Below are 26946 nucleotides of genomic sequence, written 5' to 3'. Positions count from 1 at the left end.
TCCCCCCCGCCCCCACCTTTGTGGCTTGCTTGTTGTCTGCTCTCTGTGTCCATTCACTGCACGCTCTTCTGTTTTCACTTGTCTCCCTTTTTGTTGGGTTACCTTGCTGAGTCGGCTCTCCACAGGGTGCAGGGGAATCTGCCTCCACAAGGAGGCCCTGGGAAGCCAACCCAGGTCCTCCCATGCGGTAGACGGGAGCCCAACTGATTGAACCACAGCTGCTTCCTTCTTCGGGAATTTTCTAATGTGAACTTACAGAAGGAACTACACTGGATTCCATAGAATAACCCAGTGTTTGGCCCCTGAGGAATGGAAAAATCATGGTCATAGTAAGTAGCACATCACACAAGAGGAGTATAGAGTTATTTGCGTCTATTACTTTATACCTAAGAATAATGAGGGTGAATGCCTATGAGTAGCTTACTTATGAGAAGTTTTCTTAGCTCCAAAAGTGGTCTGTGTCTAGTTTTTCAGAAAGTATAAAGACTTTTAGATACCAAGAAAGCAACAATTACCAGGTTTTTTGAAATGAATGCTCTTTCAAAATCAATTTGTCTGCATTCTCTCATTGAGTTGAGAAAAGAGTCTTTTAAAATAAATACCAGAGGCATGAATAATGCTTTTGAAATGTTGGACCTTGGGGGAGAGGCTGTTAATAAGGGTAGTTTCAGTAGACAGGTTTTTTGTTGTTGTTGTCCAGTCTGAGTGATGTTTTATAAGAGCTATGGAAATACTTCTAAGTGGCAGTGTTCAACAGTATTTGGGCCTTGACTCTGAAATGTTGGTAAAAGTGCTTGAAGAATTAATTTTTGTGCATTCTGTTCAAGGTTACACAGGCTCTGAGGCTGTGGCTTCATGGGAGGGAAAAGCCTCCCTGTTTTCCAGAGTGTGCTAGTGAATCTTTTGTAATAGTATCAATTCATTTAGGATAGAGCAGTTTGTTGGAGGTTGTTTAACTTTTACTTTGAGTTCTCTTAATCTTGTTTTCAACTTAAAAATACACTTACCTGGGAGAGGGTATCGCTCAAGTGCTTAAGGGCCTGCTTCTCATGTGTAAGGTCCCAGGTTTGATCCCTGTACCTCCTAAAATCAAAACAAACAAATGAAGAAGAAAAAACACTCTCCTTGGGGAGCAGATGTAGCTCAATGGTTGAGCTCCTGCTTCCCATATACGAAGTCCTGGGTTTAACCCCTGGTACCTCCTAAAAAAAAATACAACTACCCAATAATTAATTCCATTTCCATTTTGTTTAAAATGAGCCTAAGATTTAATTCATACCAGGTGCTCCTGTTGAAATCTTTGGGTTGATTATCTACAGTGTAAGAAAGGGAGCACATCCCCGCTTCCCCTGTGTGTCTGTCTCTGTACATAGGCAAGAGTTGACTGTCACTCCACCCTCCTACTCAGTTCTGGAGTAAGCCTTATTGGGCCTTTCCACTACCCTCCCCCGCCGACGTATTTCCTTCCTATACAAAGAGGATTTGCTAACCTGAATAGTTGGAGCCTGAGTGAATGTGCTAAAGACCAACACCCATGGCAGGCACAGATTCTTAACTGCTATATGCTGTTGGGTTCAAATGATAATCACATATATGGGCAGTATTCACACACACAAAGAAGACTGGAGAAGTGAGGCAGGCCACCCCTTCCCATTCAGGTGGCTGGTTGGGTAAATGGATTATATGTTGACTTTGCCGTGCTGTGCCTTCCTCAGTTGTTCCTCTCTCCCTTCAGTCCTCTTAAGGGAAGAGAAGAACCCACTTCACTTTGAGCCTAAGCTGTATTTCCTAATTCACAGTTTGCCTTATAGAGATTTAGAGGTTGTGTCCTACTGTTAATAAAATTAACATTCAGTTTTTACTCTAGCCTTTCTAAGCCTCAGGAACTTAAAATGTTTTCCTGAAGTTCTGGCTAAGATGGAGTCCTACCCTTATTAAGTGCCTCCCCCTCAATATCCAATGTTTCAAAAGCATTATTCATGCCTCTGGTATTTATTTTAAAAGAATCTTTTTCCCAATTCAATAAGAAAATGTAGACATTGATTTCGAAAGAGCTTTCATCTTAAAAACCTGGTAATTGCTGCCTTCTTGATATCTAAGTCTTTATCCTTTCAAAAAACTAGACACAGTCGATCACATTCCACCCAGTCTAGCCCACTGTATACAGTTATAAAACATGGGCAGAAGGCATAGAAGAGCTATCTGAGGATTCTGAAAATGAAACTGTAGAAGGTAGATGGAGGAAGTCTAGAAGACCAGAATTTTAAGTACCACCAAACCATTATGGGCTTCATCTATTATTTTTTATTTTTCAACTCTGGTACCACTTGCCTGCACTCAGAGCAACGTGAAACCTGGAAGTGGACATCCACATGTACAGAGAGAACTATAGGAGAAGCCTTCTGTTTCAGGCTTGAGGTGCAGGAAAAAGGACTTTTGGTAGGGACAGCAGAGATGACAAGGACCTGCAAGCACATAAAACTCTGAGGAAGAGGAAACTTCCTCTCTAATCGGAGCTGCTAAGAACCCACGAGGGTGGGGTTAACCCATTTAGCTTTTTTTTCCTTTATCTGTCCCCCCACTATTTAATATTGGATGTAGGCATATATGCAGGGGATATGTGGCAGAACCGGTAACTAAAGCTCTAGCTCTAGCTAAAGGACTGAAAAGAGGAATCCCAGGTAACTGAGAAGTACTGGGAATATTGCAGAGAGAGAGGGGACATTGTTATCACCCCATAGTGTTGCTTATTAACTCCTGGGCTCGTACCTAAGCTGCACGTGTGTAGATCTGATAGACTGAACACTGCCTAGGTACCAGATGGGCTACTGGATTGTCCAGCCGTTACTCTGAAAACAGAACTGGCATTGAAACCACACATCATGGGTGACTAATCCGAATTTGCTGCTTGAGCCCAATGAGGTCAATTACCTGATAAAATACAAATCTCATCATTTTCAACAGAATTTAAACAACCCAGGGATTCCTAACTTATTATTCAAAATATCCACAAATCAATTAAAAAATACTTGGCATACAAAGATCTAGTATTATGTCAAATTACATGGGAGAAATAAAACAGCTGATGCCATGTTTAGATGATGTAGATGTTTGACTTACCTGACAAACCCTTAAAGTAGCTATTATAAAAATTCTCTAAGAAGTAAGGGTGAACACTCTTGAAAAGAATGGAGAGATAGAAAGTTTCAGCAAAGAATAGAAGGCAAAAATGAGAAGCAAATGAAAAATTTAGAATAAAAAATACAATCACAAAAAAATCCACAACAATCCCCCAATCACAACTCATTGGATAAGATCAATAGCAGCATAGACATGACAGAGATAAAGAGTCTGTGAACTTGATAAAAGATCAATAGCAATTACCTAATCTGAACAACAGAGATAAACTAGATTGAATTGTTTAAAAAATGAACAGAGCTTCTAGAACTTGTGGAATAATATCAAAATGTCTAACATTTGTTTCACCAAAGTCACAGAAGGAGGAGAAAGAGAAAGTGTGATGCAGAAAAAATATTTGAAGAAATAATGGCTGAAAAATCCCCAAATTCAGCAAATAATAATAACCCTATTATTAGGATTATTCAAGATGCTCAGTGAACTCAAACAGGATAAACTCAAAGAAATTCATGTCCTGACACATAATCAAACTGCTGAACACTAAAACCAAAATTAAATCTTGAAAGTAACCAGAGAAAAATGATATATTTACTTACAGGAGAACAATGATTCCAATGACTGTGGCTTTCTCATCAGAAACGCTAGAATTAAGAAGAAAGTGGTACATTTTCAAGTGCTGAAGAAAAATAACTGTTAACCCAGAATTCTATGTCCAGTAAAAATGTGCTTCAGGATATGTCAGAAAGTTATTTTCAGATGAAGGAACACTAATAGATTTTGTTGCCAGCAGAGCAACTGCTAAAGTTGAGTTTTTCAGACAGGAGGAAAATGATGCCAGAAAGAAGGGGGAAATATTAGGAATGAAGAGTAACAGAAATAGTAAATATTTGGATAAATGTAATAGGATATTCATATCATATTGAATTTTTAAAAAAATTCTTGCTGGTTGAAAGCAGGATATAAGGTCAACACACAAAAATCAATTGTTTTTCTCTATACTATCAATAAACAATTGAAAACTGAAAATTTAAAAAATGTCTTTTACAATTGCTCCAAAAAAATTAAATATATAGGTACAAGGGTAAAAATAAAACATGTACAGTTCTGTATACTGAAAACTACAGATGCTAATGAAGGAAATCAAAGGAGACTTAAATAAACAGAGATATATCATTTCATGGATTTCTCCCTTACTTTCCTTGTATTTTCAAAGTTCTATTTATTCTACCTCTGTACTATTTTTCTCATCAAGATTGATCCTCTTTTTCATGGCTGTGCACTCTTGTCCCTGAAATGCTCCAGGAATAGCCATTCTGGTGGTCATGAAAACTGAATAAAAGGTCTCTTCTAATATGTAGGCTTTGGTTTGGAAACTTCTACAGGCACATTCTTCTTTCTTTTTTTTTCTTTTTAAGAGTTATTTATTTATTTCTTCCTCCTCCCTCCATTGTCTGCTTTCTGTGTCCATTTGCTGTGTGTTCTTCTGTGTCTGCTTGTATTCTCATTGGGCAGCTCAGGGAAACAATCCTGGGACCTTCCAGAGTGGGAGAGAGGCGATCATTCTCTTGCGCCATCTCAGCTCCCTGATCTGCTGCATCTCTTATTATCCCTCCTCTGTGTCTCTTTTTGTTGTGTTATCTTGCTGTGCCATCTCTCCACATGGGCCAGCACTACTGCATGGGGCAGCACTCCTGTGTGGGGCAGTACTTGGTGCAGGCCAGCACTCTGCAGGTCAGCACTCTGCGTGGGCCAGCTCGCCATACGGGCCAGCTTTTGCCTTCACCAGGAGGCCCTGGGCATCAAATCCTGGACCTCCTATATGGTAGGAGAGCCCAATTGCTTGAGCCACATCTGCTTCCCATACAGGCACATTCTTACTTTCTTAAATCAAATATTTTTTTTGTATTGGCTCCTCTTGAGTTAGGATCATATTCTTTTTTACCTCCTTTTTCCCCCACTACTCCAGCATGAGCTGCTGCTTCCCCAGGCATCTTACTATCTATACAACCTCCAGCTCCTTATTGATATTTCTCTTTCTAGGTGATTCCTGATAGGTATCCATATACCCTAAGAAAGATCCAGAAAATTAGCTATTGTCACTAGGCTACTTCACATGCTTTATCAATAAGAACTGTGTGCCAAAAATTATACAGATATTATCAGTTCCAAGGCCTGTTCCTTGCTGGAGAAGTCAAGGAAACATGCTCAGAACTCTCCCCTGCACTCTGCTTCCTCTTCTATTGTGCGGCCATGTTTCCACCAGTTTCCATTTCACCACCCCAGGGGAGATGTTAGGTCTAATGAAAAGGCCCACCAGAGAGAGGCGGGGCAAGATGGCGTCTGTACCTTACCGTCTCTCCTGCAAAGAGGCGGCCGAGTGGGGTTAGAGTCTTGCCGGAGCAGGCTGTTTTGGGGGCTTGCAGGGCGGAGGGTCTGTGGACATCGATTTGGAGAGAGAGTGGCAGAGGTGGTGCTTGCTAAAGGTAGAATTGCGCCTTACAAGTACAGAGTTCGGAAACTGTGGACTGGCAGGACCCTTCCCCCTGGGGCTGGCGGCCAAGGTGTTTCCTGAGAACTGTCGGTTGTGCAGTGGTGTTCCTGGGCCCCATGGTCCCCGGATGTGTGGTCTCCAGGTCAGTGTCCTCTGAGCCCCCATAGCCTGTGTTTCACGGACCTACGTGCCCTGGGTCTGCAGAGTCCCAGACTTCCCTTTCTCAAGTCCAGCGCTCCTGGAGATCTGGAATTGCCTTAGCCCTCTGGTTTTGGACTGACTCCATGGGTGGGAGGGATTTGGTGAGGGGTGCAGTAGAGGGGCCTGGCTAGTGTGGGTTCGATTTTCTGGTGTTTCCCCCCCCCCCCCCCCCCCCGCTTTTTCTTCTCTTGCGCTTGGAAGAGCATACCAGCTGGCTTGGGGAGAGTCTGGGAAGAGAGGAGTGGTGAATCTGCTGAGAAAGTCTGATTCACCTAAATACCCCGGGATAGGAAACTTGGCCCGGGAGAAGGTGGAGTCAGAAAATCAACAAGCCCTCTCATAGCACACCTAAAGGACAGAGACTGTAGGAGGTGTTTTCTAAGCCTCCAATAGCATACTTGGGGTTCCTGGTGAGGTGTGGGTGCTCTCTCTCTGGAAATTAAGAGTCATTGTTTTCTGTGAGGAGCTGATTCAGCAAGGACCCACTTGACTCTCCTACCAGACATCTCAGGCAGCTTTCCTGGAAGGGAGGGGAGGGAGGGAAGGGAGGAAAGAAGAAAAGGAGGAACGTCAGATCCCTAACTACAAACTGGATTCCTTGCTTGAAACGTTCCCTAGTATTTGGTTGCTTTTTCCTTCCTCTTTATCCCCCAAGGCCCCTTTTTCTTTCTTTCTCTTTTTCTTTTTCCTGCTTACTTCCCCACTCCCTTTTGTCCCTTTTTTTCCTCATTCTTTCTTTCTCTGCTTTCTTATTCTTCTTACAGTAGGTGCTGCAGGGAGAGCTTCACATTTGCACTATTTCCTCATCCTCCATTTACTGTTTTCTGCGTGTATTGATTTTGGCCACCAACACGATTCCCTTTCCTATATATCTTTCTATCCTCCATCATTGATTGTTTCTCTTACATTACACCTCTCTTTGTTTGCCCCCCTATTGTTCTGCTGATTTTTTATTACTAATACCTTTCTTCTATTTTCTGCCTTATAATCACTTTTTATATTATTGTCCTCTTTTCTCTTTCCCTCTCTCTTGAACCCACAGACCTTTTAATTCACACTGTATTCCTCCCCATATTCAGATTTTTACATACTCTACTTTTCTTGCTGTTATAACTCTACATACCTTACATGAGTCTAATATCCATTCTCCTAGATCTCACATAGTTCCTCTATTAATATTTACTATCGATACTACTATTATTCATTTTCTTTTCTTACTCCTTTTGCTTTCTCTGGCCCTAACATTTTCCTTCAGGTGAACTTAGCCAACAACAAGGAAATAGAATAAGAAGAAAAAAGTGACAAAAAGAAGACTTAACATGCATGCAAGAACAACAACTAATTAAACTCCAAACTAGACAAAGAAGCAAAGCAACTGACTAAACCCGTCAAGATAAAATGATGACCAGACAGCAACAAAAAACTACAAACCAAACCAATAATCAGGAAAACATGCCCCAAACCAATGAACAAACTAAAAACCAGGAAGAAGAGCACAACATCAAACAAGTAATTAAAGATCTCAAAACATATATTAGGGACCAATTTGATAAAGTAAAGGAAGAGATTAAGAATATGAAGAAAGCTTTGGAGAGAATACAGAAGAAATTGCAATCATACACAAAAATATAATGGATATGATGGTGATGAACAGGACAATTCAAGATATCAAAAATACACTCTCAGCAAATAACAGCAGACTCGAAGAGGCAGAAGAGAGATTAAGTGATGTGGAAGACAGTACATTGGAAATCAAACAGATAGTAGAACTAATTGATAAAAGGATAGAAAAAATCCAGCAGGGGATTAGGGACAAAACACGCAAACATACATATTATAGGCATCCCAGAAGGGGAAGAGAAGGAAAAAAGGGGACAGAAGGGGTATTGGAGGAAATAATGGCTGAAAACTTCTGAAACCTATTGAGGGAGATGGATGTACATGTCCAGGAAGCACAGTGCACCCCAAACAGCATAAATCCCAACAGGCCTACCCCAGGATATATACTTGTCAAGTTATCCAACACTCAAGACAAAGAGAAAATACTAAAAGCAGCAAGAGAAAAGAGAACCATCACATACAAAGGAGGCTCCATAAGATTAAGTGCTGATTTCTCATCTGAAACCATGGAGGCAAGAAGACCGTGGTATGACATAGTCAAGGTACTAAAAGAAAAAAATTTCCAACTGAGAATAATCTACCCAGCAAAGTTAGCATGGAAAAATGACGGAGATTTCAGAATATTCACAGATAAACAGAAACTAAGAGAGCATGCCAACAAGAATCCTGCCCTTCAAGAAATACTAAAGGGAGTTCTGCAGGAAGAAAGAAAAAAACAAGAGAGAAAGAGATGGAGGAGAGTGTAAGAGCAACTAAAAAGACAAAACCAGGAAAATAAAATCAAACAGAATATGACAAACACAAATCCAAAGAAAATATGGCTAATATAAGTAATTCCTTGAAAGTAATAACACTGAATGTAAATGGATCAAACTCACCTGTCAAAAGACTCAGACTGGAAGACTGGATAAGGAAATATGACCCATCTATATGCTGTCTGCAAGAAACACATCTTAGACCCAGGGATTCAAAGAGGTTGAAAGTGAATGGCTGGAAAACAATCTTACAAGCAAACAATAACCAAAAAAAGGCAGGAGTAGCTATATTAATATCAGACAAAATAGACTTTAAATGCAAAACAATTGTGAGAGACAAAGATGGACACTACATATTAGTGAAAGGGCTAATCTTTCAAGAAGAGAAAACAATCATAAACATTTATGCCCCTAAAAAGAGTGCCTCCAAATATGTGAGGCAAACACTGGAAAAACTAAGTGAAGGAATAGATGCCTCTACAATTATAGTGGGGGACTTTAATACACCACTATCAACTTTGGACAGAACATCTCAAAAGAGAATCAATAAAGAAACAAAGACTTTGAACAATATATTAGAGGAGCTGGACCTAATAGACATATACAGAACATTACACCCAAATACAGCAGGATATACATTCTTCTCAAGTGCACATGGATCATTCTCCAAGATAGACCATATGCCAGGCCACAGAAAAAGTCTCAATGAATTCGGAATAATAGAAATCATACAAAATAATTTCTCTGACCACAGTGGAATGAAGGTGGAAATCTGCAAGAGTCAGAGACCCAGATTTGGCACCAAGATTTGGAAGTTAAACAACACAATCTTAGAAAAACAGTGAGCCAAGGAGAAAATCTCAAAAGAAATTAATAACTACCTTGAAACCAATGAAAATGATAACACAACATATCCAAACCTATGGGATGCAGCAAAAGCAGTATTGAGAGGGAAATTTATAGCCATAATTTCATACATCAAAAAAAAAAAGAGCTAAAGTTGAAGAACTAAGTGCATACTTGGAGGAATTAGTTAAAAAACAATAAAGTAACCCCAAGGAATAAGAAAGAAAGAAATAACAAAGATAAGAACAGAACTAAATGAAATAGAAAGTAAGAAAGCACTTGAAAAAAATAAAACCAACAGCTGGTTCTTTGAGAAAAATCAATAAAATTGACAAACCCTTAGCTAGATTAACAAAGAAAAAAAGAGAGAAGATGTGAATACACACACAAAAAAAAGAAATGAGAAAGGAGATATCACCACTGATCCCACAGAAATAAAGACTATCATAAGAGGATACTGTGAAAAACTATATTCCAACAAAAACAATTTAGAGGAAATGGACAAATTCCTAGAAACACATAAGCAGCCTACATTGACAAACAAAGAATTTGACAATCTCAACAAACCAATCACAAGTAAAGAGATAGAATCAGTCATTAAAAACCTCCCAACTAAAAAGAGCCCTGGGCCAGATGGCTTCACAGGTGAATTCTACAAAACATTCCGGAAAGAACTTACACCAATCTTGCTTAAACTCTTCCAAAAACTTGAAACAGAAGGAACATTGCCTCACTCATTCTATGATGCCAACATTAGTCTAGTACCAAAGCCAAACAGAGACACCACAAGAAAGGAAAATTATAGACCAATCTCTCTAAATGAACCTTGATGTGAAAATCCTCAACAAAATACTTGCTAATCATATTCAACAACACATTAAACAAATTATACACCATGACCAAGTGGGGTTCATTCCTGGTATGCAAGGATGGTTCAACATAAGAAAATCAATTAATGTAATACACCACATAAACAGATTGAAGGAAAAAAAATCACTTGATCATATCTGTAGATGCAGAAAAAGCATTTGACAAAATACAGCACCCTTTCTTGATAACAACACTGCAAAAGATTGGAATAGAAGGAAACTTTCTGAACATGATAAGGAGTATATATGAAAAACCCACAGCTAACATCATTTACAATGGTGAAATCCTAAAATCTTTCCTTTTAAGATCAGGAGCAAGACAAGGATGCCCATTATCACCCCTCCTATTTAACATAGTCTTAGAAGTACTTGCTTGAGCACTGAGGTAAGAACCAGACATAAAAGGCATCCAAATTGGAAAGGAAGAAGTCAAAATTCTACTATTTGCAGATGATATGATCTTATACATAGAAAACACTGAGAAGTCTACAACAAAGCTTCTAGAACTTATGAGTTCAGTAAAGTCACAGGTTACAAGATAAATGCACAAAAATGAGTAGCATTTCTGTACACCAATAATGAGCAATCTGAGAAGGAAATCAGGAATCAAATACCATTCACAATAGTAAATTAAAAAAATCAAATACCTAGGAATAAATTTAACTAAAGAGGTAAAAGACTTATACACAGAAAATGACACAACACTGTTCAAGGAAATCAAAGAAGACCTAAATGAATGGAAGGATATTCCCTGTTCATGGATAGGAAGACTAAATATTATTAAGATGTCTATCCTACCAAAACTAATCTACAGATTCAAAGCAATCCCAATAAAAATCAACACATCATTCTTTAATGAACTAGAGAAACTAACTATGAAATTAATTTGGAAAGGAAAGAGGCCCTGAATTGCCAAAGACATACTGAAAAAGAAAAATGAAATTGGAGGAATCACACTGCCTGACTTCAAAACATACTACAAAGCTATAGTAGTGAAAACAGCATGGTATTGACACAAGGATAGACACATTGACCAATGGAACCCAATTGAAAGTTCTGATATAGATCCTCATATATACAGCCATATGGTGTTTGACAAGGCCACCAAACCCTCTCAACTGGGAGAGAACGACCTCTTCAACAAATGGTGCCTGGAGAACTGGATATTCACATGTAAAAGAATGAAAGAGGGTTACCAACTTATACAAAAATCAACTCAAGATGCATCAAAGACTCAAGACCCTAAAGACCTTGGAAAGCAAAGTAGGGAAGCATCACCAGGCTCTTGTAACAGGAAATGGCTTCATGAACTTCAACCAAAAGCACAAGCAGCAGCAGAACAAATAGATAAATGGGACTTACTCAAAATTAAAGCCTTCTGCACCTCAAAGGAGTTTGTCAGGAAAGTGAAAAGAGAGCCTACACAATGGAAGAAAATATTTGGTAACCATATATTTGATAGGAGACTTATATCTTGCTTATACAAAGAACTCTTATATCTTGAAAATAAAAAGACAAACAGCCCATTTTAAAAATGGGAAAAAGATTTGAACAGACACATCTCCAAAGATGATATACAAATGGCTAAAAAACACATGAAAAAGTGTTCAAAATCTCTCACTATTAGGGAAATGCAAATCAAAAAACTATGAGATACCATCTTACTCCCATAAGACTGGCAGCTATCAAAAAATCAGAAGACTGCAATTGTTGGAGAGGATGTGGAGGAATGGGAACACTCATCCACTGCTGGTGGGAATGCAGAAGGATCCAGCCATTCTGGAGGACAGTTTGGCAGTTTCTCAAAAAACTAGCTATAGATTTGCCATATGACCCAGCAATTCCACTGCTGGGTATATACCCAGAAGATCTAAAAACAAGGACACAAACTGATATATGCACACCAATGTTCACAGCAGCACTATTCACTATTGCCAAAAGTTGGAATCAACCCAAATGCCCATCAACAGATGAATGGATAAATAAAATGTGGTATATACATACAATGGAATACTACTCAGCTATAAGAACAAATACAGTACAAACACATGTGATAACATGGATGAATCTTGAGAGCCTTATGTTGAGTGAAGCAACCCAGGCATTGAAGGACAAATACTACATGACCTCTCTGATATGAAATAAGTAAACCAAACTATCTCAGAGAGCTAGAGACTGGATGATAAACTTAAGGTAGTTGGAGGGTAGAGGAAGGTTGTGAACTGACAGCTACTTGGGTGAAATCTATGATAAGCTGGAGGTAAGTATTTGTAAAGGGAAAGGATAAAATGGGGGCATAGGGCTAACTTTGGCCGGGGCTGTGTGGGCTTTAGCGCTGATAGGGATGGGAGGATGGGTCAGATTGCCCAAGAAATTGGGGAGAGGGTGAGGGGAACATTTGATCTTGGGGGATTGTCAGGTGTGTGGTTGAAATTGTGATGCAGAGAAAATTCTTTAGAGAATGTAATAAAAATAATAAATTGACTGTTTGGGATGCTGAAGGGGAGGAGGCATCTGACACAGGGCAAGCTTCTGGGGAGTGAGTGAGTGCTCATTTTGTCATAGTGGATTATATCATTGGGTGGAGACCCATACAATGAGAGTGAAGGTATACCCACATCCTGGGGGAGGACTGATGTTCTCAAACAGAGGGAATTGTATCTCTTGAGAGAATTGGTGGCTCCCAATGGGTTAGGGCAGTCAAATGTCACACCCTCAAAAATTTTGTAAGTATCTCTGAATATGGTCCCTCAAGTAATGAAGATTGATTGTCATGATGGGCCCTAAGGGAAGGGGGAAAGAGGTATTGAATACATGGAATCAGGGTAACTATGGGGCAATGGAAGTGTTCCACAAGATCATGCCATGATGGATATAGGTCATGTTAAATTACACCAAAAATGTATAAAATCTATAGGCTAAAATGTAAACCATAATGTAAAACATAAGATAACTAAAAATTTAGAAAATTGTATAGTCTAAAATTTAAACCATGATGTAAATCCAAATGGAACCATGTTTGAAAGCTATTGTTTCAATATCTGTACATTAGCTGCAGCAAGTATAATATGAACATGTAAAAAGCTCACTGTTGGGGAAGGGACAAAGGGTTTGACGTTGGATATGTGGGAGTACCATATATTGTATATGTGAATTACTGTGACCTGAAACTTATGTCAAGAGAAACTTAATAATTGGGGAAAAGAAAGAAAGGAGGTAGACACTGAGGAAGAAATGGAAGAAATTGCCTTGCCATTGTATATACAGGGCAACACCTGTAGCAGTGATGAAAGGCAAAACGTCAAAAACAAAACTTTTTCATTTTTTCATTTCTTTGATACCCCAATTTATTTTTCTTTTATTTAATTTTTCTAAATTTCTATGTATTCTATATCTAACCTTTAAACCCATCACTATATTCCATTTTTCTATTAATGTAACCTGGCAATATATTGGGCTTCCTTTTTGAAGAAGTTTTGGACTACAGAGAAGTTCAACTATAGTGGGGGAAGAGCACTTGTGTGGGGCATCACTAGTGGGGGGCACATGGTTGGGAGGGAGTTCTCCAGGGCATGTATACAGGGTACAAAGAAAAATTTGGCTATTTTCATAGTGGTTTCAGTTGGAAATGACAGATGAGAGAGTGCTGAATTCCTGACCAGGGAAGCTCTATCACATTCCCCAGTGGAACAATAACAATCCCCCTAGTGCAATGGCAAAGACCAATAAAGATGGATGGTCTAACGATGAGCCCTTGATACTGATGGCTCCGATTATGAGCCCATATGCCTGAAATATGAACGAGGCCTATAGCTGTGGGGTGCCTAAGAGCTACCTCCTGAGAGCCTCCATGTTGCTCAAATGTGGCCACTCTCTAAGCCAAACTCAGCATGTAGATGCATTGCCTTCCCCCCAGTGTGGGACATGACTCCTGGGGATGAGCCTCCCAGCACCGAGGGATTACTACCAAGCACCAGCTGATGATGTAACTACAAAAAGACCATGAACAAAGAGGTCAACTCAGACCGGCAGAATATCTCAGCCTATACGTAATATCAAGTGTTAAAAACTGCTTTTTGACTTTGGATAAAAAGGGTAAAATGGAAAGGACAAGTGAGTTTATATGGCTAAGAGTCTCCACAAAAGAGTCGGGAGGTCATCAGGGGGTGATGCTTAAGCGTGCCTCAGCAGGGTACCAGAGACAGCCAAGGTAGATGGAAACCCAGGTGCTGGTTCTCCTGAGGGCTGCAGTGACCCACAAGTTCTATGGTTAAGGCAGATGGCTCTGGAGTTCAGGGCCATGTCAATTGGCCCCACTTTGGAGTTTGTGTTCCTGAGTGTGATGGAGTTGGACTCAGATATAACCTTTCTACACATGCCTCTTCTGTTACTTTTACCGGACCTGTGGTTTGCGTTTGGGTTGGTGTATACTCAGGAGACCTGAATCTCCAAACTGTCCATGTGACAGCCAGGCCCTGGGCCTCAGCAGACTTGCAGCTCCTACCCTCTGGTTTCTTGGACTTACCCTGGCCAGCTGACAGGGAGGTGAAGTGGGTCAACCACCACACCAGGGAGCCAAGAGTGCCTACAGCTGCAAACAGGAGAATTGCATCCATCACCCATGTGGAATCTAAACCCCTTCTTGATGTAGAGGGGGACTGGACGTAGCCATCCCAGGTCCACAAGATGGAGGAATAGAGTATGGATTAGAGTGGACTTACTGGTGTTCTGCTGGGGAACTATTGTGATTAGTAAGGGAAGAAATTGTAGTAGTGATGTGGAGAGGGTGGCCACAGTGGCTGCTGATGGTCGGGAGAGGAAAGAAGAGATATGGTATGGGGGCATTTTCAGGATTTGGAGTTGTCCTAGGTGGTGCTGCAGGGATGGATGCTGGATGTTATGTGTCCTGTTGTGGCCCACTGGGTGGACTGGGGGAGAGTGTGGACTACAATGTGGACCACTGTCCACATGCTGCAGCAATTCTCTAGAATGTATTCACTGGGTCCAGTGGATGTGCCACAGTGATGGAAGAGTTTGTTGATGTGGTAGGGGTGGCGTGGGTAGGGTGCGGGTATATGAGGACCTCATATTTTTTGAATGTAACATATAAAATAAAATAAAGCAGAAAAGAGAAAAAAAAAAAAGGCCCACCAGGCCTTAAACCAGGAAGAAGCAGCCCTGATGCTTATCAGAGTAGGAAAGGCTAAGTGACAGGGCCCCCTCCTTAGGGTGCATAAATAAATTCCCTCAAGCAGCACAAACTTGTCTCTCCTCTCCAAAGCCAAGTAGGGCATACAGAGCTGCCATCCACCAAACCTGATCCAAGCAGTTTGGCCTTCCTGGGAGACAGGCCACAATAGGAACTCTTCCTCTGCTCTTTTGGACCCTTTGTGCTGTGTAAATAAAAACGGAGTCATTTGCTCAAAGTTTTTTTTGTGTCTGAGCCTGAGGGCCCATGATATACCATACAGGAACTCACTCCACTCTCCTACTGCAAGGATAAGACTTGAGTACTCACTAGTGACAGTAGATAATAAAAGCATCCACATAGATACTGGTAATTTTGTTTGCTCCAAATGACATTAGCAGACATGTACAATATTATTGAAGAATGTTTCTAGTTATAATTATACCAAACATAATTTATAATAAATGATATTCTAATATTGATAAATTCCATTTTAACAAAATTGCATCAGTAAATTATTCAAACTTATTAAACCCTAAAAGAAAACATAATCAAAGTAAAATAATTATAAGGCACACAGGCATTTTCCAAGTATCTTTCTGCTTAGAAGTGGATTCAAATAGTGGGTCCCAGACCCCGACAACAGAAAAAACCTTACATGGTCATGCTCATTTAATCTTTTATATTAATTGACTCAGAGGAACAAATATTGCTGTTTTCACTCTGTAAGGAAGATGTAAAAGCCTTAGATTTTATATTTCAAGAATTCTTTAATATTTATATAGTTTTTTCCCCCTCATGTCATTGTGACTAAGTATGCTGGTTATTCTCTGCCTTGCTCCATGCCCCAAGAGGCTGACCTCTATGGATTGCACCCCTGGAGTTTGCCCAGGGATTTCCTAGTGAGTTGGGTCAATGAGATAGTATCTTAGCTTGCCAAGGTTGCTATGACAAATACCACAGGCTGCTTGGCTTAAACAGTAGGAATTTCTGGGCTCACAGTTTGACGGCTAGGAGCTCAAAATTGAGGTATCAGCAGGATTTGCTTTCTTCCAGAGTCTGTAGTGTTCTGGCACTGGCTTGCTGGCAATCCTTGGTGTTCCTTGGTATCTGAGCCCCTGTCACATGGACTACAGACTTATTGGATTAATACCCAACCTGATGCAGTCTGGCCTTATCCAAATAGAATCTTTGAAGGTCCTCTTTACAAATGAGTTCACACTCAGGTTTAGAACTTGAATATATCTTTGTTGGGAGCATGAATCAATCTATCACACATACTCTGACCAAAGTTTGGCATATGGGAGGAAACAGATGCCAAAGGACCCTTTGAGAGAGTTATATTTTTTCCTGCTGAAACCTTGATTGCTCCAGAAGTGGTCTCAAGAGGCAAACCTTCAAATAGGATTCTAGGAATGGGATGCTCACATATTTGAGTGCATGGATAACCCTCTTGCTCAGAGGTAATCATATCGCAACACTCTATCATTGAAGATGGTCTGCAATGGAATGCAGGTAGAAGGCAACGTTTTAAGTGATCAAATAACTGGCACTTAGTTGCTATGGCAGCAGTGAGGTAGACTGTGGGCAAACTAGACACTTAACGGCTGCTCTAGAGAGTACACAAAATGAAAAGTTTAGGATTCTCAACTGAAAGCATGCTCAATGGAAAGTTTCAATAGTTTAATAAAGTCAGAACAGTGAAGGACTCAAATTTTACAGGAAAGATGCTCTGATTAACTCCACCAGCTAAAGAATATCTTCAGCCAAGGTGCTGGTAGAGAGTAAGGGGATGGGTGGTGAAAGAAGGAAGCTATTGTTATCAATTTAGACCTTGTGACCAGTTCAGTGGACTGTAGAAGCTAGTTTCAAGGTAATTACTTACTTTTACGAAGAGTACTAATGGTGCCCCACATTACAATATGGGTTCTAGTGGGAAGTATCACTGAACTGACATCACTCCTCAATGAAAATGTGGCTGATGGTGATGTAGGCTATGGATGGGGGGCTGTTCATCTCTTCGTAGATAACCTGAGCTGTATATGTCCTGAGCTGTGCCTTTGGGACAGTGAGAACAGCAGCCCTGCCTTTGTAACCATGACAACAACACCAGGCCCGGAGAAACAGTTTAGCAATGCAAACTCTATAAACTGAAAATATTCAGGGAAAATGCAAACCAAATGTGCTAAAAGCTTATCTAGAATGTATGAAGACCATGCTAAAAGCTTACCTAGGATGTGGAAGATATTTTATTGAGCACTGAAACAAAGAACCATTTGGACCTTCCTCCATATAAAAAGAACTCAAAAATCTTGTTCGGAGCTCAGATTTTGAATGAGGAGCTCCAAGCCTGGCTGGTCATAAATAAATGCTTTTTCCTTCCCAAAATTATTCCTCAGTCCTGGCCTTTCTATAGCAAATAATTGAACTTCTCTCAACTTCTACAACAATGGGACTTTGTGTTTCCCCTATGTTGGAGTCGCACATTCTTCCATGCAGGCAAAGGTCAAGAGTAGATGCTGAGTGGCAAAAGGAGTCAACTATGCTGGTTATTCCTTTTCACTCCACCCCTTCCCTCATGCCTTTTTCCATACCCTGCCCTTTACCCTGTGTGCCCCAGGACACTTCCTCTGGATTCCAGTACCAGGGTTCTCTTGCCTGCTGGCTTCCAATTGGGTCTGGCCAAAGTGAGGCAGCAGCAGAGTATTGGAGGGTGGGAGGAGGAAGAGGTTGTAGTATTTATTTCCCACTTTCCTAATAAAAGGTAAATGGAGCCTGTTCTAACGTAACTTAACCCTCTTTACAGTGGCAGATAATCTGAACCGATTATCAAACCCTGAGTCATTCACTTGTTTGCCTGTCTACATTTTGCAGTAGCTGCATTTTATGGTTATAGCTTCTCTCCAGAAGTTCTTTTTCTATGCCTCCAAACCTTCTTCAGGGTATTGAAACACTATTTTCCTTACCCCTTCAGTATTGGGGTGGCAGTTATTTCCCACTATTGCTGGTCCCTGGGTGTTTCACCAACTCTTTATGGTTCCCTTAGCAGTACCCATACCTCTGTAGATAATACTTTCATTACGTTTTCTAATTGATACTCTTTGTGTTTGACATTTGCTAGAACATTGACCGATACACCATGGAAGGAAGAACAAATTGGAAGGGACCAGGTGAGGTCAGCCTTTGGGATTGGGATGCAACTACAAGTGGTGGGGATGATGCAGCTAGGTAGATGTAACACAATATTCAGAGAATATGGACACAAACAGTTGGTATTCTGATGAGCAATCAGAATGTGAATTGATAGGCAGGTGAAGCAAGGGAGCCAAGAGGCCAGGAAAAGGCAGTCTGTGGGAGATCATGGCAGTCAAGTAGTTAGCATGAGTAAGTCAAGGTGTCATATAACAGGGCTTCAGCCACAAGAATATCTGTCTTTGTTTGGGATTTGGTAAATGCATGGAAAAGCTTCAGTTCAGGTGATCAGATTTCTGAATTGATTATCAAACCCTGGGTCATTTACTCCATGTACTTGTTTGTTTGTTCACCCATTCATCAAATATTTATTGAGCCCCTTCTGTATTACAGGCCTTAATCTGAGCACAAAGGAGATGAAGATGAATAAGAGTACATTTTCTGATTTCATTGGGCTCACAACCTACAAGGACATGAAGACAGGCATACTAGTAATTGCAATGCATGGTTACTAGACTTCTTTATCTGGATATATTCTTCAAACTAAATATGAATGAAATTGAACTCATTATCTTCTACTAAAAAGCTCATCTTCTTCTCCACTCTCCATCTCAATGAATAGCAGAGTGCTGCTATGACCTTCTCTCAGGGAAAAATGATGTGGATCTTTTATAACCAAGGCACTGGTTTGTTCCTTGACCTGTCATAGTTATAGTTATTTTTTATCTATAGTGTATCTTTATAGAACATTTTTATTGTGATCCTGAGGCACAGCCAAGATGGAGAACTACTATATTAGATAAAAATTCATCCTAAACCGAGGTCATACCTGGTCCTAAGATCCTGGTACACTGTATGTGGTAGCGCATGCACGTATGCGTGTGTGCATGTTTGGTAAGGGGAAGGGTCAAGTATTTCTTGCTAAGTGCATATATGGACTTGGAGTCAGATGATCCTTGTGGAAGATGTCAAAGATAGTGTGGCTGGCTGTTCAACCAGGCCCTCTTTGGATGGCATTATGTGCTGAAGTCCCCACATTCGAGTTCCCTCATTGTTATCAGCATTTTTGGTCCTCAGGGACTGACTCATGCAGATTGAACTAAAATGAGTTGACAAGACAAAATATGAATTTATTATTATTTTCAGTAACAAGTGCCTAAGACTGCTTGCCAGCACATTCTTTCTTGTGCAGAGAAGTATTTGTTCCAACCTGAAGCAAGCCTCTCTACAGAGGCAGATATACCAAGAAGTAATAAAGTTTCAGCTGGGGCCCATCCCTGCATGGGCCCTGTGAGTGCTGGGGTTGCTTGGGAACTGTAGCATTTTTCAGGTTGAGAGGAGAAGGCAGACTTGCAAGCAGGAAGCATTTCTAGGAGGCATTTTTGATAAATTGCATAAAGAGATTTCAGAAGACAGGGGCCTGAATTTCTAAACTTCCAGTAATGGATTGTGATTTCTTTTCTTCCTCTAAATCAGTATTCATTTTTGTCAATAATTTCTTATTCACAATTTTGCATGTTTTATTAAAAAGTACCCCCCGATTATACTTCAGGACTCTCATGTCTAGATCTGCTTCTGTGTAGGGATTTGGACACTCCTGCTACCCTGGCCATTGGTCTTTTTCCTGGACAGGATTCCATTTACTTTTCATTAGACTCTATGGATTCCACTCCTCTTCTATTACCATATCATTGTTTCAGCTAGAAACAAATAATTAAGCTACACTTTCTTTATGTTATTGATTCCATTCCATAGAGGAATATTGAGAGGCCAAATGAGTCTCTTAATTGAAACCAGGGAAATTGCTCAGTATCTTAAGCATTTAATTAAAAAAAAAATTCTAAATTTGGCTGCTCTTCCCTCAGTTTCATTGCTGTTCATCAGTTTAATTAGAGTGTGATACTTTTTGGACTTTTAATAAATTTTGTGAGTTATTGTGCCTAATGTCCCCTGTGTTATAATAACAGTGATGCTGTTTTCAAGATAGTATGAGGCAGTTCTCTGCTATGCCTCCCTAAGGCATCATCGTTAATTATAAGTTGTATCTAAATATTTCCTCCCATTGTGTAGGTTGTTATTTAAGGAGAAAAAGTTTTTAATTTTCATGAGGTCCCATTTGTCTATTTTTCCTTTGTTGCTTGTGCTTTGGGTGAAAGTCTAAGAAACTATTGCTAAATACAAGGTCCTGAAGATGCGTCCCTGAGTTTTCTTCTAGGACTCTGATAATTCTTTTTTTTAACATTTTTATCCATTTTGAGTTGATTTTTTAACATGGTGTGAAGAGGGCTCCCCTTCTTTTATTTGCAAATGAGATCCAGTTCACCCGGCACCATTTGTTCTGAAGACTATTCTTTCCCAATTGAGTGGTCTTTGCCACCTTGTCAAAAATCAGTTGGCCATAAATGTGAGGGTTGATTTTTGAGTTCTCAATTCTATTCCATTGGTCTTATGTCTGTTCTTGTGCCAGTACCATGCTGTTTTGATTACTGTTGCTTTGTAATAAGTTTTAAGATAGGGAAGTGTGAGGTTTCTACAGTCACTCTTCTTTTTCAAGATAGCTTTAGCTATTCTGGGCTCCTTACCCTTCCACATAAGTTTGATTATTGTATTTTCCATTTCTGTAAGGAAGGTTGTTGGAATTTTGATAGGGATTTCATTGAATCTATAAATTACTTTGGGTAAAATTGACATCTTAATGACATTTAGTCTTCCAGTCCATGGACATGGAATGTCTTTCCATTTGTTCAGGTCTTTGATTCTTTTAGCAGTGTTTTGTAGTTTTCTGAATATAGGTCTTGTGTATCTTTGGTTACATTATTTCCTAGACTGTAAGAAAATTTTCAGCATAACCAGTTCAAGCCAAGAGCGGATTGGCCCTTCCTCTGTCTTCTCTACCAACGGTTCTGAGTTACAGTCTTTCAACAGGAGGAGCTCATGAAGATAAAGGTGAAGGACCTGAGGGACTATCTCAGCCTCCATGATATCTCTAGAGAAATGTGCCAGGAGAAGGAAGAGCTGGTGTTCTTGGTGCTTGGCCAGTAGCCTGTAATTTCCTGGTAGGGAGGCTTGTGCTCCCACCTTGTCTCCAGATATCCCCAAGGAGCAGGCCTTCCCGAACCAGCCTCACACCAGCACAGCACCTCCCACCTCACCCAAACTTCCTTCTTCACTTATTCAAGCCATCTCTTTTGGCCCAGCCCAGGCTCAGGAAAATCAGTAGGTCAATGACTGTGAGTCTCAAGACCAAGAGGGATCCATCTACCTGGAGAGCACATTCAGAGTACCTGCCGGGGATGAGACCCAGTCCATTGACCCATCATACCAGGCCAGAAGCCTTCTCTGTTTGACCTGACCAGTCTGGAAGACATTGAAGCACCGAGGCAGCTGAAAAACGATCCTGGCTTAGAACTTCATCAATTACAATGGCTGCTATGAGAAATGGGAACTGATGGAGAGGGTGACTTGGCTGTACAAGGATCAAAAATGACTCCAGCACCTGGTGTGTGGTGCTGAATGTCAAAATGGGGGAGTGGTGCCACCCAGCATGGAACTGAACCTGTGTGAGATCTGTATGGATACACCTATTGCCTGTGTTCTGCTGGAACATGGCCACATGATAACCTGCACTAAGTGTGGCAAGCATATGAATGAGTGTCCCATCTGCCAGCAGTATGTGATCCAAGCAGTGCAAGTCTTCTGATCCTGGGGGTTTCTTATGGGCTTCTTCAGTGCCTTACATGTCACCCTGGGAATGACTTTCTTGCCATGGGGTGCACCTTTTAGCTGACAGTGGCCCTGAGGCCAGTGGGGGATTGGTACAAATTATACGGCAAGTCCCTATGTTTATGAATTGGGTGTGATGGTGGTAACGGATGGAAAGAGACTTTCCAGAGCTTGGACCATGTCTTCTTCCATTCCTCTGAGAACCTAGACAACTTTTCATGCAGTTCCACCCTTCCTTCCATTTCCCTACCCATCCCTGCTGAGATGTTTGCCTCTGTTTCACCAGTCAGAAGTCTTGCTAGAAATGGTCCTCTTTCTTTCCAGCACACCTGGATTTGTTTCTGGTCTGTCTGACTTTCTGTGCTTTAGCCTTACTTTGTTAAAGTATTCTGCCGCATTGCCTAAAATCCATTTGTTTCTTTTGACCAAAAAGATGTTAGCTTACCAGTCCAATAGAGGTCTTTCTGGGAGAGATGTTTGGAACAGTAAACTTATCTCTGGTGAGAAAAGAAACACAAATATTTTGAAAATCTTCTGAAAATCTTCAGAGTTGCCAAGAGTTGTTTCCTTAAGTGCTGGGAATGGAAATTATCTGTCTCTTAACCTGACATTGGGAGCCAAAAGATCAGATTCCACAGCCACTGTGAAATTCCAGTCTTATCTGTACTGTTTCCTCTCTTGGGGCTTGATTCTGTACCATACTTAATTTTAGTTTATGATGAAAGGGAAAGTTGTGGGGGAGGTAGTAGCTTTCTGCTTAACTTTGACTTCTGATCCTTTTCCAACAGTCTGGAGTCTTAATCTACTTCCCCAGAGACTGAAGTCCCTCCTTTTCCCCTGGTGTTTCTAAAGCATGGTCTCACTGACTTTCCTATTGAAGACATAAAGACTTGGGCCAAGAGCCTTGCTTTTCTCTACCTAGACTGTTGATGGAGACCAAATCTGTAAGAGAGCACCTAAGAGCTATAAGAAGGTACTGAATTAGGCTGGGTTCTGTCCTTGAACAGGCAGCCAGAAGCCTTAATCCCCCAACTTGGTGGGAAGTCCTTACCCCTATTTCCTTTCTCAGCCTACTGATTTGGGGATAGGTCAGAAAGAAGCATTCTCTAGGCCATTTAAGGAGGACCAGGTAGTGAGTAGGTGATGTTCTTGAGCCCACTTAGGGCCTTTATACCAGTGGAGAAGCACTTAAGGAAAGCCAACTGGAGAAGCTTAGCCAAGTGCAAAACACATATGCTATCAGAAGAGCTGTGTATGCTCCTTTTACCAAAGGAAGAACTATGCAAACCCTAAACACCTGAGGGCCTTGGCAGACCCCACTGGGCAAACAAGATTTCTCAGACTAGAAGAACCAATCATGACTTTGGAAGATAGTGGGAAACCTTTCCAAAGGAGACCTATTGTATTGGTACAGGTATAATTATGCTTCCTCTCCATCATCAATCACTCCCCTTCAGGGAAACGAAATAATTTCAGGAAATAGTTCATCAGTTGAATACTAGAACACTTACCTTGGCATTATACCAAGTCCTGGATAATTTTATTCTAGATACAGCCTTTGTAGGAGTTTGGAAAATCAAGATTCCCAATGAAGACACCATTTTTTTTTCACCTTTCTGTGGACAGTAAATACTATAGTTTACAATGCCTGCCAGTTTTGCAAAGGACCATTCATTTAGCTACTCCTCGATTTCACTGTGAAACAAGTCCGTATATATGCAACTCAGTTAAGATCTAGAAATAACTTCAGGGCAGAAGCTGGCTCTCTGCCCACTTATAACTTGCTTTCTCTGCTGATGCCTTGCCTCCCCCCGCATCCCCATATTCTCTCCTAGTCATGAACTGAAAATAAAGGCTTTACGTTTGTTTAGTAACATCCGTAAGGATTAAAACTGATCTCATTCACTCATTTTGGAGAAAGAACTTGCCTTAAATCTTTACATCTATTTCAGTGAAGGCTTCCATTTAGGAAAACAAAGGGTCAAACAATCCTGATATTTTGTACTTCCTTTATTGTAACACCAAATAAAAATTGGGAGTTCCAAAATCCAATTCTAGCCAATATCTCACCCAGGTTGAAACCTTGATTTTATTCTTGAGTCTTTCCTCCGGACCCTTATGAATCCTTAGTTTTAATGAGCACAGAAACATCTAATTCTATCATTTATTCCTTGGCTTTTGCTATGATTGCTGTGAGATAAGTTGAGGCTTATTTTAAAAGGCTGAGACAGTTGACTGTCTCATAATACAATGAAATAGTTGGATCCAGATTAATGGGAATAAGCTATACAGGAATTAGTGTTCAATATATATTGTATAAATTGGTTGAAATCTTTTGGATGTGAATGTGTTACTTCAAGTGACTTATATTAAGATTTTCAGACTTCCTTAAGTATTGAAGCAAGCCAACATGTGTATTTTTTTTGTTACAGAGCTTGCTTTATTTTGTAATTTTGTAATTAAGTGACAATAGAGATGACTGTCTGATCTGGAAAAAAAATTTTGGTTCCTAGGTATTTGAATCTTTTTGTTGCTACTGTAAATGGATTTTTTTCCCGACTTCCTTCTCCGATTGTTCAACACCAGTGTACAGAAACATTACTGATTTTTGCATGTTGAGCTTGTATCCTGCCACTGTCCTGAACTCATTTGTTAGCTCAAGTAGCTTTGTCACAGACATTTCAGAAATTTCTAAATATAAGATCAGTCATCTGCAAATAGTGAAAGTTTTACTTCCTCTTTTCTTATTAGAATGCTTTTTATTTATTTATTTACTTGTCTAATTGCTCTACCTAGAACTTCTAGTACAATGTCAAATAACAGTGGTGACAGTGGGCATCCTTATCTTGTTCCCAATCTTAGAGGGAAAGCTTTCAATCTTTCCCCATTGAGTATAATGTTGGCTGTGGGTTTTTCATATATGCCTTTTATCATATTGAGAAACTTTTCTTCTATCCCTATCTTTTGAAGTGTTTTTATGAAGAAAGGATGCTGGATTTTGTCTAATACATTTTCTGGCCAATCATGCAGTTTTTTCCCCCTTCAATTTGTTAATGTGGTGTATTACATTAATTGATTTTCTTGTGTTGACCCACCCTTGCATATCAGGAATAAATCCCACTTGGTCATGGTGTATAATTCTTTTAATATGCTGCTGGATTTGGGTTTGCTAGTATTTTGCTGAGGATTTTTGCGTCTATGTTCATTAGAGAGATTGGTCTGTAGTATCTTTATCTGGCTTTGGTATGAGGGTGATAGTGGCTTCATAAAATGTGTCGGGTAATTTTCCCTCCTCTTAAATTTTTTGGAAGAGTTTAAACAGGATTGGTGTTAATTCTTCTCAAAATGCTTGGTAGAATTCCCTGTAAAGCCATCTGGTGCTGGACTTTTCTTTGTTGGGAATTTTTTTTTAGGAGGTACCAGGGATTGAAACTGAGACCTTGTACATGTGAAGCACATGCTCAGCCACTGAGTTACACCCACTCCACATGTTGAGAAATTTTCAATGACTGACGCAATCTCTTTAAATGTTATTGGTTTGTTGAGACCTTGAATTTCTTTTGGAGTCAATGTAGGATGTTTGTACACTTCTAGGAATTTGTTCATTTCATCTAGGGTTTTTAATTCGTAGGCATATAGTTTCTCATAATATCCTCCTGTGATCCTTCTTATTTCTTTGGGGTCAGCCATAATACCCCTCTTTCATTTCTGATTTTACTTATTTGTATCTTTCCTCTTTTTTCAGTTAGTCTAGCTAGTGATTTGTCAATTTTATTGATCTTCTCAAAGAACCAGCTTTTAGTTTTGTTGATTTTCTTGTTGTTGTTGTTTTTTGTTCTCAATTTCATTTATTTCTGCTCTGGTCTTTCTTATTTCTTTCCTTCTGCTTGCGTTGGGATTGGTTTGCTGTCCTTTTTCTAGTTCCTCCAGGTGTTCAGTTAGGTCGTTGATTTTAGCTCTTCTTTTTTTAATAAACCCTAAACACCTGAAGGCCTTGGCAGACCCCCACTGGGCAAACAAGAGGCATTTAGGGCTATAAATTTCCCTCTCAGAGCTGTCTTTGCTGTATCCCATAAGTTTTGATAAGTTGTGTTGTCATTTTCATTTGTCTTGAGATGATTTACTAATTTCTCTTACAATTTCTTCTTTGATGCACTGATTGTTTAAGAGTATGTTGTTTAGCCTCCACACATTTGTGAATTTTCCCTTTTCACATCTGTTATTGATTTCCATCTTCAGTCCATTATGATCTGAGAAGGTGCTTTTGCAAAATTTCAATAATTTTATATTTTTTGATACCTGAAAGCATTTAATTTTGATGAAGTCCCATTTATTGATATTTTTTCTTTTGTTGCTTGTGCTTGGGATGCAAGGTTTAAGAAACCATAGCCTAAAACTAAGTCCTAAAAATGCTTCCCTGTATTTCTTCTAGGAGTTTTATAGTTTGGGTTCTTATATTTAGGCTCTTTGGTCCATTTTGAGTTGATTTTTGTATATGGTGTTAGGTAGGGGTCCACCTACATTCTTTTGCATATAAATATCCAGTTTTCCCAGCACCATTTGTTGAAAAGACTATTCTTTTCCCATTGAATGGACTTAGCACCATTATAAAAAATATCGATTAGTCACAGATGTAATGGTTTATTTCTGGACTTTCAACTTAATTCCATTAGACTATATATTTGTCCTGTGTGAGAACCATGCTGTGTGGATTACTGCAGCTTTTTAGTAAGTTTTAAAACTGGTAAGTGTCAGTCCTCCAATTTTATTGTTTTTCCGCAAAATAGTTTGGCTGCTTGGTGCCCCTTAACTTTCCACATAAATTAAAAGATTGGCTTTTCCATTTTCACAAAGATGGCTGAGGAATTTTGATTGGGATTGCATTTGAATCTGTTCATTGCTTTGGGTAAAATTGACATCTTA

At 39.9% G+C, this 26946-nt stretch overlaps 1 pseudogene; it reads left to right on the top strand.

The window, feature by feature from the left end:
• Nucleotides 1–5471: 5471 nt before the first annotated feature.
• On the top strand, nucleotides 5472–22000 carry LOC101417197 (E3 ubiquitin-protein ligase rififylin pseudogene; annotated as a pseudogene).
• Nucleotides 22001–26946: the final 4946 nt, after the last annotated feature.

This window comes from Dasypus novemcinctus, chromosome 5, assembly GCF_030445035.2.
Source record: "Dasypus novemcinctus isolate mDasNov1 chromosome 5, mDasNov1.1.hap2, whole genome shotgun sequence".
NCBI lineage: Eukaryota > Metazoa > Chordata > Mammalia > Cingulata > Dasypodidae > Dasypus > Dasypus novemcinctus.
Note: the sequence above shows the minus strand (reverse complement) of the source record. Positions and strands in the feature narration are given on the sequence as shown.